This window comes from Mercenaria mercenaria, chromosome 3 (genome assembly GCF_021730395.1).
Source record: "Mercenaria mercenaria strain notata chromosome 3, MADL_Memer_1, whole genome shotgun sequence".
Taxonomy (NCBI): Eukaryota; Metazoa; Mollusca; class Bivalvia; order Venerida; family Veneridae; genus Mercenaria; species Mercenaria mercenaria.
The window spans coordinates 56515078-56537071 of NC_069363.1; the positions used below are offsets into that span (position 1 = coordinate 56515078).

General features: G+C 36.8%; 1 protein-coding gene across 3 annotated transcripts in view; it reads right to left on the reverse strand.

Annotated features, from left to right (window-relative positions):
- Window positions 1-16427, reverse strand: part of LOC123524655 (protein zyg-11 homolog B-like) — an 87123-nt gene extending 70696 nt beyond the window's left edge. For all 3 annotated transcript variants that reach the window (XR_008370240.1, XR_008370241.1, XM_053538636.1), the window contains exon 1: window positions 16308-16427. The gene's annotated coding sequence lies outside the window, so the exon portion shown is untranslated. The remainder of the gene's footprint in view (window positions 1-16307) is intronic.
- Window positions 16428-21994: the final 5567 nt, after the last annotated feature.

Below are 21994 nucleotides of genomic sequence, written 5' to 3' on the forward strand. Positions count from 1 at the left end.
CTTTTTTCAAACGAAAACTGTTGATTTCTTAGACTTCCAATCATAAATTCATTCGTTCCCCGTGTAGGAAATACTAATAACATTAAAAGAGCACGATTATCATTATAAACAATCGATCCGAAAGTAACCTTATTTAAAAGCGTTTGCCGACGCTTACAACGAGATCTCATTCAGTTGTCACGGGATGTTGGAGAGATTTGCTCTATATGCCTTTCAAGTTGCCGATCTATTTATTTTTATAGCTCTTTGATCAGCATTACCCGTTTCCAATACACTGCGAGACAGGCGGCATATGCATGATCAACTCGAATACATGTGATTGTCGGCATGATTGCATAGGTGACAATTTCTAATTCAAAAATGTTAACGACGGATTACGTGGTGTTTGAAGTAACTTCGATTGTTTTCTCACGTACTAATTGCCAGGCAGTTTTCAAGATGTTTTTAGAAAAAGTGATAATTAGGCTTAATTATGAGTGTCCGAGTAATTTTAAGATGCTGTCGATGTCGGTCTTAGTAACGTGATTATTTTTCTGCAAAATCGCTGATGTTACTGAAGAAGCATTTATTAATATGTTGATCATAGACATACTGTGCATTCTTAATGTATTTTAGACCGAATGTTTTAACGTTATGCTTTTAATAAGTATCAAAATACAGTAAACCTCGCTTATAAGGAACAGCTTGGGACCTCTAAAAATTGTTCCTTATAACCGAGGTTCCTTATATCCGTATAGCGAACTAGTTCCTTGTAACCTGGAGGGATGGTAAGGTAAGGTCTGCATGAATATGGCTGAGATCGATACTGTTCAAATATGGTGTTAAACCCTAATCCAAAATGTACATCGGTAAGAATGACCGTAATTTGTGTTTATTTTTTATCGGTTATTTCTATTTTCTGTTTTAAGAGAGCGCTTCATTATGACTATAAGATATGTTGCAGTTACTCCCCTTACCTTGCTCAACTGTATGTTGTGTGAATAGGCACCAATACTAATATAAAATATATGTTCAATTTTTTATTACAAAAATGTTAAATCAGACTACCCATTAAGATTCAAAAGTAGGGTGTTGATGGCATACAGTGTATTGCGACTAGAAAACTGTTGCGCCATACATACCGATTAAAGTGTAAATTATACCTATAGTTTCCTACTGTCAATCTATGTTTTACAATTGGAAATTTGGTAAACTGGACTGTTTGCCATTGTTAATCACCCGTAATTAGCACTTTTGTTTAGGATAGTATGACCGTGACCGTGACTGATTTTCGTTCACTATTGTAACATGAAATACACTAATATACATGTAGCTCTAGTACATAATCTAAGTCTACTATCTTCTAGTATTTGGTAAATATTAATGATGCTATTATATATTTTCTTTTTATCGTATCCATGAATATCATAGAAATGAGAGCGAGCTAGGGCTGGCGTTACCCTGACGTCATCAGCGGTTCTGCTGTTTATTTCCGGTTTTCAATTATTTTTATTCTTTATGTCTGTTCGCTATAACCGATGTGTTTTCCATTGAATTTCGTACTTTGGGGCTGGAAAAGGTGTTCCTTATAACCGAGTGTTCCTTATAACCGAGTTCCCTATAACCGAGGATTTTTACATTGAATAAAGAAGGAATTAGATCGGGGAATTGAAAACTGTTCCTTATAACCGAGTGTTCCTTATATCCGAGTTCCTTATAAGTGAGGTTTACTGTAAAAGTGTAATTGTTCATATATTTTCTTTTCACTGTATGTTTATATACATTTTCCATTTCCTGAAATGAAAAGGTAAAGAAACAAATTATCACGAGGGATTTTGTCCAACTTGGTATTTTCACAAGGGGGATTTTGTCCACCTTGATAATTTCACAGGAGGACTTCATCCAGGAAGACCAGAAACAGTGGGGGTGGGGGGTCCAGGGGTGATTTTGTGCTACATTAATTTTTACAACATTTTACCTATTTTACATTTACCTTTTTATCTCACCTTAACAATATTTGGGTGAAGAATTGTGATTACAAAATGTCTGTCAGTCTACACTTAATTTACTTAATTTGACAGTACGATAGAGGCCTGTGTTTTGGCGAAAGTTTAAGTCTGTCCGTCAGTCTAGTCAGTAGTTGGGACTGCAACTTTTTCAGCTTTGGGAGTCCCAGGACTGAAACTTCAAATTGGTAGTGAGAACCCTGATCAATTTTCATGATCCTAGGCCCAAGCATTCTTGAGTTATCATCCGGAAAGTTTTTTAACTGTTCAGGGTCAATGTGACCTTGACCTTTGACATACAGACCTCAAAGGGGTCATCTGATGGTGATGACCAACCTTCCTATCAACTTTCATGATCCTAGGCCCAAGCATTCTTGAGTTATCATTCGGAAACGGATTGGTCTACATACAGACCGACCGACAGACCGACCGACATCTGCAAAACAATATACCCTTCCTTCTTCGAAGTGGGGCATAAAAACATTTATAATATGGTGAACCAAACAGTATTTCAAAACAGATGCAGTCTCCATGTGTAGACCATCAAGAAATGTTTCAAAGTACAACTCTAATTAAAACGTTTATCAAATTTATTTGCTTCCTGTAGATTTTTATATGCTTGTTAAGATGATTTAGCTAGAAAATCTCACTACAATTGATTTTGATTGTCTGAAAATTGGCAAATTTGCATGATAAATGGAAAATGACAAAAAATTCAAATGAGAATTTCTATAACACAACTTTTTGTTAGTAACTTGATTTCCATCATTTTAATTATGACTTCTGTTCATCAAAAGAAATAACAACAAGAGGGCCATGATGGCCCTATATCGCTCACCTGTTATCATTGCACTTGAGGACAAGAAGGTCCTCAGAAAAAATATCTAAGTCCAAAGGACAGTAACAACAAAGGGAAGAAATTTAACCAAAAAGAAAAAAAAATTCATACAAGGTACAGATATGTCAAAATACACCTACATATTGGAGGTACCATCCATGTTGTACCAAAGAAAAGTGGTCTCGGCTTTTCCCTACGGCCAATAATAAAAAAGTTACTAAAAATAAGCTATTTATAGTAACGTAAAAGGGAAGTAATTAAAAAAAAAAATTATTGTAAGTGAAGAAAAGAAGGATCTGCCAAATAAATCTGTTGACATAAATGAAATTTCAGATCAGTATCTTCATTAGTTACGGAGATATACCATTTTAATTTGAAATAAAGGGAGGTAATTTGACATAAATCAGTCATAGTTATCTACCCTGATTGGTCAGTCACTAATGACAATATGAAATTTAATAAGTACTTAGTACTTCTGATATAAATCCATTTTGTTACAATAGGGAGGTAATCAGTATAAATAACTTGAACCTACGTTGGATATGATATTGTCATGGAATCCAAGAATTATTGTTGTGAAGTTATTTTGAAGTTTGTATAAATAAATACCATAAATGAAGTTCTATATCGGCTGCATAAGCCAAAATACCAATTTTTGAACTTTAAGGGGCCTAAACTTGGAATCCATGAAGAATTCTGGCAGTCAAGAAGGATCCAAGATCTTGTGTGATCAAGTTCTGTGCAAGTTTGTTAAAATCAAATCATAAATGAAGCTGCTATTGTGCAGACAAGGTCAAAATAGCTACATTTGGCCTTTCAGGGGCAATAACTCTGGAACCATAATCGAATCTCGCCAGTTCAAGAAAGGAACCAAGATCTTATGTTGATACCAGTTGTTGCAGTTTGGTTAAAATCAAATCATAAATAAAGCTGCTATGTGCAGACAAGGTCAAAATAGCTAATTTTGGCCCTTTCAGGGGCCATAACTCTGGAACCATAATCGAATCTCGCCAGTTCAAGAAAGGAACCAAGATCTTATGGTGATACAAGTTGTATGCCAGTTTGGTAAAAATCAAATCATAAATGAAGCTGCAATTGTGCAGACAAGGTCAAAATAGCCAATTTAGGCCTTTTCAGGGGCCATTACTCTGGAACCCATAATCAAATCTGGCCAGTTCAAGAAAGGAACCGAGATCTTATGGTGATACAAGTTGTGAGCAAGTTTGGTAAAAATCAAATCATAAATGAAACTGCTATTGTGCAGACAAGGTCAAAATAGCTAATTTTGGCCCTTTCAGGGGACATAACTCTGGAACCCATAATGGGATCTGGCCAGTTCAAGAAAGGAACCGAGATCTTATGGTGATACAAGTTGTGTACAAGTTTGGTTAAAATAAAATCATAAATGAAATCTCTATCGTGCAGACAAGAAATTGTGGATGGACGACGGACGGACAACGGACGAAGGGCAATCACAAAAGCTCACCCTGTCACTATGTGACAGGTGAGCTAAAAACATACGAGAGCTGTTCATAAGACAGCCAATGCTCGACTTCTTGAATTGTTGTCCCAGAAGCAGGAATACTAATTATTACCATAAATGTTAAAATATCTATAGAGTTCAATCCAGTATCTACACCAGTTTTGGATATAGTAACTTGAATGCAAAACTTTAACCAGAACACCAAACTGTATACATTTTACAACTGATCCCCATTTTTAAAAGGTACTAAGTTAGTCACATTAAAGAAATATCTTGTCATTTTCATTAATAATAATTTTACAATTCAATATATTGGGATATGTTGACCTTGGACACGACTTGCTGATTTGCAGGAATCAGCAACTTGGCTCGTTTAGATTACGCTAGGTTTCAACACTGTATCATTAAATAAAATATTGCTGAATTTGGGTAAAATAAAACAGAAGTTCATTTATTTTTTAAATTCATTGATTTAAAATATTCATTTCATCATGGTATACGATAACAGTGTAAATACAGAGGCTTAAATGGCTTTACAACGAGAGGTTAAAGTTTGTAAAGCTTTTTGAAATAGGTCAGTAGGTCACATTCATGGTCACTGAGAGTCAGTTTTACAATTGGTGTGCAAAAAGTGTACATGTCATCCAATTTTCAAGGCTGTATCTTAAAAAACATGGATGTAGGTCAAGGTCACAGTCAAGTGACCCCTAATCACTTGGGGTCATCAGGTAATATGATCCGATAATTTTTGAAGTATTTATTCCTATAAAACTCATTATAACAAGTGACCCCCAGGGCGGGGCCTCTTCACCCCAGTGGCATAATTTGAACAATCTTGTTAGAGATCCACTAGGCAATGCTACATACCAAATATCAAAGGCCTAGGCTTTGAACTTTCAGACAAGAAGATTTTTTTCCGTATAAACATATGTCTATGTTAAATTTGGGACCCCTAGGGCTGGACCTCTTTTCACCCCAGAGGCATAATTTGAACAATTTTGGTAGCGGAACACTAGGCAAGGCAACATACCAAATATCAAAAGCCTAGGCTTTGCAGTTTCAGGCAAGAAGATTTTTAAAGTTTTTTCCTATATAAGTCTATGTAAAACTTGAGAGTCAGACCCCCCCGGGACAGGGCCTCTTTTCAATCTAGGGGCATAATTTGAGCAATTTTGGTAGAGGACCACAAGGCAATGCAACAAACCAAATCTCAAAAGCCTAGGCCTTGCAGTTTCAGACAAGAAGATTTTTAAAGTTTTTTCTGTATAAGTCTATGTAACACTTGACACCATACCCGGGGCAGGGCCTCTTTTCACCCCAGGGTTATAATTTGAACAATTTTGGTAGAGGACCACAAGGCAATGCTACATACCAAATATCAAAAGGCCTAGGTCTTGTGGTTTTAGACAAGAAGATTTTTAAAGTTTTTCCCTATATAAGTCTATGTAAAACTTGTGACCCCCAGAGCGGGGCCTCTTTTCACCCCAGGGGCACAATTTGAACAATCTTACTAGAGGACCATTAGATGATGTTACACGCCAAATATCAAGGCTCTACGCCTTGCAGTTTTGGACAAGAAGATTTTTAAAGTTTTTCCTTTTGGTTGCCAATTTGCAATCTGCATGGAATTCAATTCTTTGAACAGTTTTGAAAGGGGGGCACCCAAGGATCATTCCTGTGAAGTTTGGTGTAATTCTGCCCAGAGGTTTTCAAGAAGAAGATTTTTTTAGAAAATGTTGACCGACAGACGTCGCACGACTGATGATGGTCATTGATCGGTCACAAAAGCTCACCATAAGCCTTTGGCTCAGGTGAGCTAAAAATACTTTCAATATGTTGGTCCCCTAAAAATTGTTCTGGGCCCCTAAATTTGAAAAGTTAGGAGCCCTGGTGGCCCCTGGATCAAAACAGTTAATATTTTCCATGGATGGTTTTACTCACCCTTAAATGATGACCAGGCAGTATTGGGATCTGTATGATTTGCTGGAAGAAAGTGCTTTGAAAACGTTTCAATGTTTTTTGAGGCCATTCCAGATTTGCTGGGAGAAAGTGCTTTGAAAACGTTTCAATGTTTTTTGAGGCCATTCCAGATTTGCTGGGAGAAAGTGCTTTGAAAACGTTTCAAATTTTTTTTTTTTTAGGCCATTCCAGTTTGCTTTCTTGTAGCATTTCATTTCAATGACCTATTGTATAGGGCGGCCTCTGTTCTTTAACCTTTATCTCATGAAAGACTATGTTGTGATGGGGGTAGAGTTGTGGTGTTATGCACTTGAGTGGGCATGTTTGTGAGAAAGAGGTCAACGATGTTATTTCCTCTAGTGGGGATGGTGACCGTTTTTAAGTTTAAAATACTAAAGTAATTTTAGTAAAAGGTGAGTTTGTGGCATTTGATTTGATTAAATTATAGCGTGGCAGACTTTTGGCACGATGTCTGGTTGGGTTGCAATACAGTGTTCGTTTCAGCTCAAATATCGATAACAGCATATAAACGTCTCTAAAGCTGAAATTGTTTAGCTAAAGTTGTCCAATCCAATGTTTATCCTGGAGTACACAGTAACGACTCACCTATGAATGCCCACAGTCATTAAATGAAAATAATTAAAACTTTTCACTTGTTAGCTAGGCTAAGATTTTAGGGAGAAGTCACCTCCCTCAGCTAAGATTAGGGAGAAGTGAAGAGGTTTTAGGGAGAAGTGAAGATTTTTAGGGAAATAGGAGAGATTTTAGTGCCATGACATGTAAGTCGAAAAAAGAAGCTAAATAATACTTACAAGTGTGTTTAAATACAGGTTTTTTTATTTACTAAGAAAGTGACACTGATAGTCGGCGTCTTCCCCTCAGAAAATTTGTCCCCAAAAGATCAATTTTCCCCCAAAAAATCAATTTTTCCAAATCTATCTCCAATTCTTATGTTTCAGGGATCGAATTTAGCGGTCACTAACTCGCGAAATTAAAGTGAGAATAAAAAAATGCGAGTAGGAAATCATGGCACTCAAATATTTTCGCGATCACGTTTGATTATCAACGAATTCGCTCAAAATGTCCTTTGCTCTCTGAAAGCTCCTTTGGGGTAGTTATTTTACCGATAAACATGTGACCGCTTGTAGATGCTTGTCGCTATTATAAATGAAATTTTCAGATATCTAAGCAAGCGTCTAGATGAAATTTACTTTCGTTTTGGTCAGTGATTCGAAAATGCGAAAATTGAGAGGAAAATCACAAGTTTCTTTAGGCGAAAAAGGACAAGGGATATTTAAAATTCTAGCGACACCATGGGCAGTGACCTAAAAGAACTTAAAACTTCCACGTCCAGCCAAAGTCCAAAGAATCATTGAGTACTTTGGTTTGTTCTTCCGAAACTAAAAAGTCCCGGCCTGTCCGAACCGTGAAAACGTTGGAAACAGAGCTGAACATTTATTATGAAACCAAATAACCAAGTGGAACCAACCATGTTGCTAGCGGACAAAATGGCACTGCATTGTTAGTGGGGGAAAAATTAAATTGATCCCTGAAATAGGATAACTTAAAATCTGAATTGCTGTAAAAAATCTAATGACTAATGTATATACACTGTAAAAGCAGTATTACATGATGGATATAATATTGTGAATTTTCCCCAAATTGGCCTCTTTCGTGTGATTTTTCCCCATTTGACCAGCGCCCAGCGTCTTCCCCAACTCCTAAAAAAAAGCCCTGAAATAATTTCTTGTCTTTGTTTAAGTCTATTAAATTAAAGTAAATGACAGTTCCACTGAAAATATAAATGAATCTGTTTTCTTATCCTTGCGAATCTAATTTTTTATACTTGTGAATCTAATGTGATTGAACTGTAATTCAAAGTATTTTTTCAGTCTTTCCTAATCACTGCCCAAACCAAAAACCCTTTAATTATAAATACAATTTCAAAAAAGTTAATTTCAGTCTCTTAAAATTGGCTCAGCAAAAACACATCAAGCTCCACTAGTGTGAGCACACATCAAAAAAAAGAGGGCCATGAACGCCCTGTATCGCTCACCTGACCTATTGACCTAAAGATCATCAAGATTAACATTCTGACCAAGTTTCATTAAGATATGGTCATAAATGTGGCCTCTAAAGTGTAAACTAGCTCTTCTTTTAATTTGACCTAGTGACCTAATTTTTTACCCTACATGATCCAGCTTCAAACTGGACCTTGAGATCATCAAGATTACCATTCTGACCAAGTTTCATGAAGATACAGTCATAAATGTGGCCTCTACAGTGTTGACAAGCTTTTCCTTTGATTTGACCTAGTGACCTAGTTTTTGACCCCACCTGACCAAGATTTGAACTTGACCTTAACTTGAACTTAACATTCTGACCAAGTTTCATTAAGATATGGTCATAAATGTGGCCTCTACAGTGTAAACTAGCTTTTCCTTTGATGTGACCTGGTGACCTAGTTTTTGATCCTACATGACCCAGATTCAAACTGGACCTTGAAATCATCAAAATTACCATTCTGACCAAGTTTCATGAAGATACAGTCATAAATGTGGCCTCTACAGTGTTCACAAGCTTTACCTTTGATTTGACCCGGTGACCTAGTTTTTGACCTGACATGACCCAGGTTCGAATTTGACCTAAAGATCATCAAGATTAACATTCTGACTAAGTTTCATGAAGATACAGTCATAAATGTGGCCTCTAGAGTGGTAACAAGCTTTTTCTTTGATTTGAACTAGTGACCTAGTTTTTTATCCCACTTGACCCAGATTTGAACTTGACCTATAGAGCCTCAAGATTAACATTCTGACCCAGATTCATTAAGATATGGCCATAAATGTGGCCTCTACAGTGTAAACAAGCTTTTCCTTTGATTTGACCTGGTGACCTAATTTTTGATCCTACATGACCCAGATTCAAACTGGACCTTGAGATCATCAAGATTAACATTCTGACCAAGTTTCATGAAGATATAGTTATAAATGTGGCCTCTAGAGTGTTAACAAGCTTTTCCTTTGATTTGACCTGGAAACCTAGTTTTTGACCCAAGATGACCCAATATCAAACTCATCCAAGACTTTATCGAGGTAACATTCTGACCAAGTTTCATTAAGATTGGGCCAAAATTGTGACCTTTAGAGTGTTAAAAAGCTTTTCCTTTGATTTGACCTGGTGACCTAGTTTTTGACCCTAGATGATTTCAGTTAAGTTATTTTTAAGTTTAAGTTAAGTGTCAGTGATGTGTTTCTAAAGTCTGGGTTAAATACGAGTTAAATACAATTTGATTAAAATTACATGGATTTAAGGACATCATTCAAGGTAAGATACTTTTTGAATGTATAAGTTACTGTAATATAAATTCCTTATGTTTAATTTATCAACAATCAATTTACAAAACAAGTGTCAGAGACCATAGTCGCCTTTGCACTTCTCGGTGTGCCAAGTGTATTCGAGTCAAGTGTCAACAGACTGGTAGTGAATAATTAACGGAGTGTGAATAAAGAATCGGGCTACTTGAATTTCACTTTGACGTTAGATTAGAGTGAAGTGGGGAGCTCTAAAGCGACTATTTCACTCAGGTTGCCCCCTAGCTCAAGCCCTGGTTTTCTTATATTTCATGCATCTTTCATCATTCTGATATATTTATACGATTAACTTTCTGTCAATATTTTCTAAAACAGCTTCTGGACATATGCAGGTAAACAAATATGGCAGAAACGGGAGTACAATGAAACAACGCACTTGATTGGTTTGTTTATTTTCACTCCTCGTGTAACCAGTACATCGAAAATTGTGAAAAAGCTTTCCTCAATGCACTTTAGTAGTCATAACAGCAAATATCAATCTATATGACATACATCTATAGAATGAAATGTTGTTTAGGAGATATAGAATTCAGTGCCGGGCTCTGAGCCTCGACAGAGTCCACCCACAGCTACTGGGGGTCCCTCCTTCAATCCACAACATGCAAAGAGAAGGAGGAACATACCATGGAGAAGAACCAATCCGCATCAACCTTTCAGGCTGATGCATTGGAATGCGGAGGGTGTCTTCAACAAGAAAGCTGAACTTGAGCATATCCTCCATGAGAAAGACATCAATGTCTGTTGCATTCAAGAAACTCACCTACAGCCAGAGAAATCCTTCAAAGTCAGAGGATACCAGTGTTTTCGCTGTGACAGAATTGGCAGACGAAAAGGAGGCATCATGACATTGGTCAGGAACAACATCAGCGCTGTCCAGACCAACACGCATATGGATGACTCAAAGTTCCAAGTTCTGAGCCTCAGAAAGAACGAGTTCAACTTGAAACTTGTGAATATAATAATTACTCTCCAAGTGACAAATGTTCTGTCCCTTGACAAAGTTACAACTGATGAAACCAGGTTCATTGTAGGAGACTTAAACAGTCACTCACAAAGCTGGGGATATGACCAGCTGGATAAACATGGAGAGGAAGTGGAGACCTGGCAAGATGATAACAAGCTAAACCTCATCAACAAGCCAGATGATCCTCCCAACTTTTTACTCCAGAAGCTGGCAAACGACATCAACCCCTGATCTTGCTTTATGTACTGATGACATACATGGACATGTCAAGCGGGAAGTCGATGAACAAACTGGAGGTAGCGATCATCGCCCAGTCCAACTTACTATGGACCGTATAGCCTCTACTTCACCTAACATCCCCAGATGGAACTACAAGAAGGCCAGGTGGACCTTTTACCAAAGTCTGAGTGATGAGCTCTGTAAAGACATCAGAGTGTGTGTGTTCGGGTTTAACGTCTTTTTCAACAATTTTTGAGTCATATAAAAGATGGGGAAGGTAGAGACATCAACCTGGTTGTCAAAGACTTCAACGCCAGTATACTTAAGGCTGCTTACAGCGCCATTCCAAGGGAAGCAAGAAAGGACTATAAGCCCTACTGGAGTGACGAGTTGGAGAATCTACAGGCAAAGTTATCAGAAGCCAGGGAGGAAGCAGAAAACAATCCCTTACAAGAAAGTAACCTATCTCTACAGCGAGCCAAGGCCGAATTCCTCAGGCACAAACGGGAAGCACAGAGGAAGAGCTGGAGAAACAAAACAGCCTCGCTCAACCTAGAGTGAGATGGCCAAAAGCTGTTGAGATTGACGAGACAGCTGAATGATGAAGAAACAGGAAGAGGCTCAGTAACTTTGGAAGAGAATGGTGAACTGTTGACGGGTAAACAAGTGGCAAACACTTTTGCCTCTAACTACAAAGATGTTTCCAACATCCCCATCAACAGGGAACGGCAAAGGAAAGCCCTAAGAGAAAAAAGGGATAGGCAGACAAGCCAAGTGACACCAGAATGCATGAAGCAGAGTCTTAAACTGCATGAGCTACAGACAGCTCTTAAGCAGTTGAAGACAAAGAAGTCTCCTGGACCAGATGGAGTCACAAATGAAATGCTAACCCATCTAGGCACTGCAGCAATTTACAAACTCCTGGAAATTTACAACTACAGCTGGACACAAGGACTGCTTCCACAGATATGGAAAGAGGCAGTCATGATCCCCATCCACAAGAAAGGGAAGGATCCAAAGAAGGCTGCAAGCTATCGCCCAATCAGCCTAAGCAGCTGTGTTGCAAAGACCATGGAGAGGATTGTGAATGCACGCCTGAAGTGGTACATGGAGACTAACAACCTATTTGCAATGCAACAAGCTGGCTTCAGACAATTCCGCTCCACTGAGGACCAGACCACTTATCTATCGCAAGAGATAGAGAACGCCTTCTAAGAGCAGAAAGTCGTGCTTACAGCATGGATTGATCTGCAGAGAGCGTTTGACAAAGTCTTGACTGATGGACTCCTCGCCAAACTGATGAGGACTGGAGTAGGAGGTCACATGCTGAGGTGGATTAAGTCATACCTCCACAACAGGAGAGCAAGAGTCAGTTTAGAACATGCCAGCAGTAGGAAGTTCCTGTTGCGTCATGGTGTCCCACAAGGCAGAGTCTTATCACCTACACTCTTCTTGTTTTCATCAATGATCTGGTGTCTAAACTACCGAAAGGAGTTAAAGCTGCTCTCTATGCTGACGATCTGGTGTTATGGTGTAAGGAAGAACATGCCACTACAGCCACATACAGGATGTAAGAAGCCATCAACAAGCTTTCAGCTTGAGCTGAAGACAATACAGAGAAATCATCCACCACACTATTCTCCCTGTCGTCAAAGCAGAGGGCGGGTAAAATCAAGATGGGAAATACTTCGCTGATTGAAGCAGACGAGGCAAAATACCTTGGAGTGACCTTTGACAAACGGCTAACCTGGAAGCCCCTCATAAGTCAAACAGAAAGAAAGGCCTGTAGGAAGCTTACCATGATGCACAAACTTGCTGGAACAACGCGGGGAGCAAATACTCAAGACAGTATATCAGGGAACAGTGAGACCCCATTTAGAGTATAGCTCAACTGCCTGGTCCATTACTGCCAAAACTAACCAACTCGTTCATGAGGCAAAGAAACTCAACCGAGAGTTCAAAACTGAGCTGAGCATACCAACGACTCCCCTAGGTAGTGAAGACATTATAAACCCACTGGCGAATGATCTGTCCTCAGTGACTGTGAGACTTGCTGTTCCTTGTCTTGACCGCGGGAAGCAAGAGGATGAAGGCATTCGGAAGAGCCTCACACTTGCTATGATCAACAAAGACTATCCTCCGGAATCATGGACTAAGGTCTATACAGCCACATGCGCCGTCAAAGATGGAGGAGCAGAAGTTTTCATTCAATACCCATCTGGCAAGAGAGAAACACTACATGCAGCAACAGGAAAACACTGCAGCAATTACAAGGCAGAGACTGAAGCACTCATGAAGGCCATCTCAATGGCTGAAGACTCGGCAGAAGAAAGCTCCTCAGTCATCTTTCTCACAGATGCACTGTCTGTCATGGAACCTCTGATCAACAATAAAGCTCCGCAGCCAGCCAGGAGAATGCAGAGCCTGAGTATAACCTGCAAAGTAGCATTTCAGTGGATTCCATCCCATTGTGGACTTGCAGGCAATGAAGAGGCAGACAAACTGGCTAAGCTAGGAGCTCAGTCAGAACAACCAACAGAACCTGTGAGTTACAAGGAGATAGTCACCATCATCAAAGCACTAACGAGATCAAGGATGGAGGAAGATCTATGCTTTTCATCTCCTTCATCAGTCTGAACAAGTGATGATGGTCAGGCTCCGCTCAGGAGCATATACTTCAGAGATGTAAAAGGCATGACCAGGAGCGAGCTGCGACTTGGTCGATAGATACCTCAATCCACCAGAAACTGTATGGAGGCATGTAGGATCTGCGGCAAACCACAAGTTTCATCGAGGCTACTGGTCTGACAGTGTAGTCGCGAACGAGAAGAAGAAGAAGAGATATAGAAATCTATATTTTCGTAAACAAAAATTCCATTATCTTTAATCTTAATTCATTCAACCCGGATCATTTTTTTTATTTTAATGAGTTTTGCAGTATACTTGCTCAATTTATACAATGCGAGTCAATAATAAATTGAAATATAACTGTTTTTAGTTTTGTTAATTGTATCAAATCTAAATCACGATGTTTGTCATGTGCTTTGAAACATCAATAATTTACTGTAGCGATTACACCATACTTAATAGTGGATTTCTAATCACAATGATGACCTTATTGCTCGGATGCCTCGTGACCTGATAAAAATAGAACAGAGGAATTATACAAAACTAATCGGCCTAAATTGCAAATATGCTTATGACTGAGAGTCAAAGAAATGGTAATAAGAGAAACACATTTATTTTTAACATTCTTACACAAACGCAACAAAATTAATCTAGCAATCAGCATCAGGCTTTATTTTAGCATGATTGACAGGTGCTGGTGACACCGACAAATGCAAATGTAATGACGTAATGGAAATTCCCAATAACTGAATACGAGGCCAAATCAAATATGGCATCGAAACATTGCTGCGTCGAAATGATATACATCTCCCATTGACTGGCACTGGTCAGACTCAAATTAACTTTTTTGACCACTTGCAAATTCTAGCAAGTAGCTTTTTTTCTTACTTGCTAAATCTGAAAATCTACTTGCAAATTTAGACTTTCAATTAAAAATGTTACAATATCCTTAAAAATTGTGTTACAGCATTAATATTGTTTACACGGTTTTCCTTGACGCACAAATTTGTGCGTTTTAACACACTGATTTTCAAAATGTCGCTCAAAATAATTCTGAACGCATCAATCTGACTTTTGGCCGCAATTACGGCTACACGAATTTTGGTACCCAATTGTAAGTAAGTACTGATCGTTCTTAGGTACAAAGTAGTATGGTAGACTGCGTTCTAGATTTATTATCGGAAAGATCTCTTTGTCTCATTATACGGTAAACCATTCAACAAAAATGACTCACCAACGTAAGACAATGTGTTTTCTGTATTTTGCATGTGACAAAAACCCTGTCACTGCTTCGTTCTCAATCGAAAACGAAATAGAATCTGCAAACAACAAAAATCCCGGCAATTTCAACTATTATTTGTACTCGTAAAAATATTCGTTTGACATTTTTATCTACTCGCATTCTGTGAAATCTACTGTAGTGATAGTAGGTTTATAGGCCACTTCCAACAGCCTTGCTGTTGGGTTAACCCTTTAGCGACGTGGTTAGAGTGTCTGCCTACAGATCACGAGGTCCGGCAGTGATTTTTTTACTTTTTTTGGCAACAGCCCATGCCTTTTCAATTGGGAATTTTTAGCGCAATAAACTTCAAAACTGGGAAAAATTAACAAACCTTAATAAAGAAATCATTTTGAAAAGTTTTATTTTAAGGTAAATTTATTTCATTCAAATATGCACTGAGGTTGAACAGACAGGACAGACAGGTTATTTTCTGATGTCACAGGATCTGATGGCTCAGATAGCTTAAGGTCACCATGAGCTTCTGTTGATTTCTGAGGGTCATTTTGTGGGGACTCAGATTTCTTGGACAGATCTCTTTGCTTATCTGATGTTTGATTTGAATTTAATTTCTCTTTAACTTTACCAAAAGATGTTTGAATGTCAGGAGTACCGATGGCGTGTTTAAGTTTTATTTTCTTATTAATTTATAATATTTGGAATTATGTGACATCTTTTCGGTAAAGTTTATGGTAAGGTTCTAGATTATTCAAGTTTTTTCCTCATTATCGGAACCATTCAAAAAATTAGCAACCCTGACAATGTTAATCTGAATTCGCATACAAAATCCGTCACCCGTTTTATGAAACAAACGCAACATCAAATCCGGCAACAATATATTGTCGAAAATACCATTGAATTTAATCTACTGAATTTGTGAATTATTTGATCGTTTTAGTCCACTTTCACAAGTTCATTCTTATTGGGAAAACACCTTTAGGAAATTTTTACAGATTACTTGGTCGGAAATGAATTTTTGTTCTTTTGGAAGCCCATGCTTTTGATTGGGCAATTGTAGGCAAAAAAAACACTGTCGAATTGGGAAAATTCCCAGTAGGGACCTTTGTATTTTTTTAGGTTTACATTAAATATGTCAGAAGGTGAATGACGGACAATGCAGGTTTTTTGCTGGAGTGTCATCAGGAGATCTGATAGCTCGAATAAGTAAAGGGAGGTTGCTGTTGATAGTAGGCTTTGTAGGACCACTTCACAGCCTTGCTTTGGTAGATGATGGGTTAATTTCCACTTACAAAGATGTTCGGGTGTCAGAGTCCGTATGGACGTTTGTTATTTTCTTTTACAGGTGGGTTTTCTTTACTACTCCATTTAGCGAGTGCAAAATTTGAGCCCTGCTGGTGGGGCTTTTAAGTGTACCACGCAGTGGATACATACTTTACTGTAGAGCAAACATACACGAAATGTATGTTTTTAAAACTGAGCGTTGCTTTAGCACGAGATGGAATAAAAAAACAAACTTCACGTCCAACGGTCGATTTGCACATATCTGGTAAAACAGGCAGTTTTCATATGATTTGAATGGCATTTTACTGCAAATACACGACACACTATACAACTTACCGAACAATTAAACACAATATATCAACTAATTTACGAGCAATCAGGAACGAAAGTCAAAATATGTTGACATCTTGGATTTTTACAGGAAGTTAACATAAGTACGAATGTGAAAGATGAAAGATCTCCATCGTCGTGGCGGTAAAAGGCCCTTTCCGCGGAAAGAGCTTTGCATAATCGGAAAGCGTTTGCCATACGTTTATTATTGTGAATTATCGAATTATTTATGCATATTGATTTTAACAATAAATAAAAAAATAAAGGTAAAAAATAGTATAAAATAAAACGCTGCCTATTCGACCAGAAAACCCAGTCATGTTCGGTAATGTCGGTCTTTTCCGCCTAAATTGTTCTTTCAAATATTTTCGATAAGGGTGACGCTCTTGGCTGGCGTCGCATAATTTGTGAACTTTAGAAATAAGGTTATAGAACACCAATTGTTTCCCACAGACTTCCATTACGGCGTGTATGGCCTTCCATATATATATATGTATATTCCATGTGTATACAATCACATTTTTATCAAGAACTATAGCTTAGTTCCACCAAAATATCGGACGAAAAACATATGAATAGTGATACTTTATTTAAGTAATTTTCGTGAATGAAGAAAATATTATCTGTGGTGTTCCCCAAGGTAGTATTTTGGGACCCCTTATGTTTGTATGCTATGTCAATGACATGCCTATTAGTATTAGCAAAGACTGTAAACTTTTATTATATGCTGATGACAGTGCTATTATCTACTCACATAGAAATATATCAAGTATCTAGTGTAAATTAGGCCAGGAATTGGAATCATGTAGCAAATGGCTTGTAGATAATAAAGTGTCTTTACATCTTGGGAAAACAGACTGTATTTTATTTGGCAGCAAAAGAAAACTATAAAAGATAGATGAATTTAATGTAAATTGTTATGATAAAGTAATCAAGTCCCAAAATTCTGTAAAGTATTTAGGACATGTATTAGGCAGCGATCTTTCTGGTGAAACTTGTATAAATGACATTATATAGAAAGTAAACTGTAGATTAAAATTTCTTTATAGACAAAGCAAAGTGTTAAATCAAAGTATGAGAAAAACATTATGTAATTCATTAATTCAATGTCAGTTTGATTATGCCTGTTCAGCATGGTACAATAGTATTAATAAGAAGCTCAAAACTGGGCTGCAAACAACCCAGAATAAAGTTGTCAGATTTATTTTAAATTATTTGCCTAGAACGTCTCTTCAGATTTTAAGAATTTAGGCATTCTTAAGATTGAGGACAGAGTTAAACAGTTAAGTCTGAACCATGTTCACAAGATTGTGCATGGAAAATGTCCATCATACCTGTCAGAAAATTTTAATAGGGTTGCTGATCTGCATTCATACAAGACCAGAAAAAGTATTTCAATTTCTTTGTACCTATGGTGAATTCTACATCAGCAGCAACATTTTACTATAATAGTATAAATGTATGGAATAACCTTCCTGAAGTCATAAAATCCCATAAAAGGTATCATCAATTTAAAATTGAGGTAAAAAAATATTTTCTGGGATTGTATAGTTCAGATCAATAACTACATATATTTAGTCTTAGAGATTTTATTATAATGTTTTTATAGTATTATCAATGCAGTCCTAAACTCATTGCTTCACTTTGTAATTTTCTAAATGTGCCGCCATTCTTGACCTTGTCCTTTGAACAGTTTTGTTGTATTTTTTTGTATTTTTTTGCACAAGGACTCCATTGGAAATAAGTCTTATGACTTTATGGGCTATCCTTTGCATAACAATTCATGGAAAATTTAGCATAAATCTTTGGAAAAATGTAATAGGGCTGGATTGATGTATCTATGATAACGTAATTGTGATAATTTTAACTTAACTTGCTTAATAGTGCAATGTTTGGCCAGTGTCAGTATTTTATAGTAATGTTTTATATGTAAATAGAATATTGTGATATTGTTATGTAGCAATAAATCTACCTATCTATCTATAAGATAACCCCCTGTTTACATCGTTTTCATGGCGGGAGAAATTCATTTGAAGAAACTTTTTTCAATACACATAAAACGTAGCAAATTTCGTCAAAATGTATAATGAAATATTGTAAATGCAGTAAAAATATTTCATTTTGAAAAAAAAAAATCACTTCTTGTGTTTGTTTACATGACTTACCAATCAGAAAGCACAGACGCTACCTTATTCCCAGGTATACACTTTTTTAACTAATTCCCAGTAACTTCCCTGTACTCTTTTGAATTGGTGGTCTCTGACCATAAATGTATTTTTTAGCATATATCTAGAATGTCAGAAATAATGTACATCTTTTAACAAATATCTTGAATGTGCATAATATTTTTTATTCAGTCCTGTCATTGTATGACAAGTATCAGGATGCACAATGGTGTTCACGACGTATTGATATTTTCAATCTTACGTGTAAAAAGACGAAGTTTCTTTTTATGTTATGCCATATGTCTTTTCAGTTGTTTTACAACAATTTACACATTTAGCTTCACGCGTATCCCCGTGACGTCAGTGCAACTTGATGACCGTCAGCGCAACATGTTCAGTTCGTAATGTTCTTTCAAAAATGTATGAGCCGTGCCATGAGAACACCAACATAGCAGGTATCCACGCAGTCTGGTCAGGATCCATGCTGTTCGCTAACATTTTCTATAACTGCAATATAGAAAATATTCACAAGTCGAACTGTTCGTGTCAGTTTGCGATTTTAGACTTATTATATAACAAAATATGAGTCATTGTTTAGCAAGAATTTCAGTATCAAGTGATTTCTGAAAAATAAGTTGCAATACTGGAAATATTGATGAATTAATTCTTAGAGGTTCGATGTTATCTGGACCGGTTGCTTTATCGAAAGAACTAATATAATCATCTGGCATCTGTATTCTTTTAATTTGTAAAAAAGTTTTTATTTTATATACATTGTATCTTGTTAGTTAGAGCAACAAAAAGTAAAAATAAATCGATATCATGAAATGCATTGGAGAAATTTGTAAAAGCTCGTAATATTAGTCAGTAATGAAACAGTAAAAAGGTACATAACAGATTTTGTGTACTTAGCGGCTCACATCAAAAATAACTTATGTACGACCACCGCCTAGTATATAAATGACTATTTGTTTATGAGAATGAAAATGCACGTGACTGCATGGTTGGCTGTCGTGTGTCGATTTTGCTTAATCTCGATCCTCTCTAAAAAGCCGCACTAGTTTACTATATAATTAAGTATCCTCGCTTCCATTTATCAGCGTAGGATCATGTCATGGCAGTCTGGTCAGGATCCATGCTGTTCGCTAACGGTTTCTGTAATTGCAATAGGCTTTGAAAGCGAACAGCATGGACCCTGACCAGACTGCGCGGATGCGCAGGCTGGTCTGGATTCATGCTGGTAGAAAAGCCACTATGTTGGTTTTCTCATGACGTCGCTCATATGTTTGTTCTTTTGGGATCATGGAGTCCATTCAGTTTTACTATAATAGAGTTCCGCTTAAGCCGTTGCTAGGGGGCGTGAGGAATGTTGCACATTCAACTGCCTTCCATAAACAAGACTCTATCAAACCGAGTATGATATGATTTTTCTTAACGGTTTGTATGCTTCCAAAGGATCTCTAACAGATTGCATTAACTATCACAACAGCAGGTTTTTTTGCGACGTGTGGCGGTTGCAAAACTCTCTACGTACTTCGACTCAGTGTTGTTATATTTCCTAAGCATCTCGGATCATGGAGTGAATTCAATTTGACTATGATAGAATTCCACTGAAGCCGATGCTAGGGGACATGAGAGGTGTTGCACATTTAATTACCCCTCATGAACAGACTCAATCAAACCGAGTCTGATGTCATTTAGCTTGGTTGCATTCTATGCCCCCAATGGATCGTCTTACAGATTTTTTTTTACTATTTATTCTGTGACTACGGGAATTATTTAAATCTTTACATTTTAAGGCTATTAGTTTAAGAGATATCTTTGTAGCATTGTATATTGAAACAGCTACAATTATAAGAAAACCGTTTGAAATATATTTCTAAAGTAAAGTGATAAAAGTGATGTCTCTTTATGTTTGAAAGCTAACAAATAAAGAGAGGCAGAAGATGAAGATGTCTTGACAAATGAGATAGCAGTTGATATAAAAGGGCTGGAAAGTTTAAAATTATATATAATATAACAGTGATACGCAAATAATTCTGTTGGCCCATACATCATGTTTATAAAGTTAAAATGGTATTTTAAACGTAGGGTATTTGTGTCATACAATGAGAATATGTTATATTTGTATAACTTTGTACATGTACAATATTTTTCACAAGAAAGTAAGTTATTTAGACAAATTCTTGTTATTTATAATTTTCTACATGTGTGTTTTAAAAATTCTTTTGAAATAAAAATACATAAAATGTTTATTATGAAACGAAATTATGGCTTGTTGCAAATATTTTTTTCTTTTGATAATAAGGAATGGATTGTATTTTTATTAAAGAAGTATTAAATTTCATCTTACTATGATTCAAGTAACCGTTATATTAAGTGTTGTTTTAGCAAAACAAAACTTGTCTTTCTTCTTATGTCCCGACTTTTATGTCGTTTGTAACTGAAGTGAAACGCCATTCCAATCAGACATGTTAAATTTCTTACGAAACCATCTACCTTTATTATATTTGAAATTTAACACGCCAGTCAACTGAATTGACAATACATGTACCTGGCGGCTTTAAACACCGGTATCGCAATATCAATATCGGTCATCGATATTTACTATTGTTGTTGCCTACCCCGTCACATCGCGCTTGAGTTTAATTCTTCGTAATATTTTGTTTAAGAGAAATTCTAACACGATCCGATTCATTTTCCTATTAAACAAAGAAGGCTGGAAACAGTGAATTATTAAACAACAATTCACTGTTCTGACGTCACAACTATTACGTCATAGCGTCAAGCGGTGTAGCGGCGCGCTGGAAAAGAACCCGACTGAAAACGGGCAAATATTTAATGCATGCCGACAAGGGTGTACTTAAAAGTTCTTGATAACGTGTTAGAATCGAAATAATATATCTCATTCAGTGATTTGCTCTTGAATAAATCACTGTTTGTCGTTCAGATGCGTCGCCCTCGTGATATAATTCCCTACGCATCTGAACTCCAAACAGTGATTTATTCAGCGACAAATCACCGATGAGATAGATCTATATTATTTCTTAAACAAAACGTCGTTAGAGTGAGACAGCAGTTTTATAAAAAAGATACATTTTAAGTTAGAGTATAGGCCTACGTGTAAGTCAAAGAGATATCTTTATTTTGAATAGAGCTATAAGTCAAAGCCTGAATGATACTTCATTATCTTATGTTGTATCTATAACAAAGAAAATCAAAGCCTTGAGATGTCTGGTGGTTGCGGGTTTTGCTAGATTTATTTTCTATTTAAATAGCAATCTATAAATATACATGATTGAAAAACAAATACAAATGTGCCTCATATCTAAGATGAACTCTGTCTGACCTAGCTTGTGATGTAACTATGGGCTGGAAAACCTTATCATTGATAGATCTTATATAGGCCTAATCTTAAACAATTTATGAATGTATACAGATTGAATCAGAACTGCTTGATCATTGATAATTAATCCGCATTGTTCATGAATGGGACTATTTTGTGTAGCACATGAACATCCTTTGGAA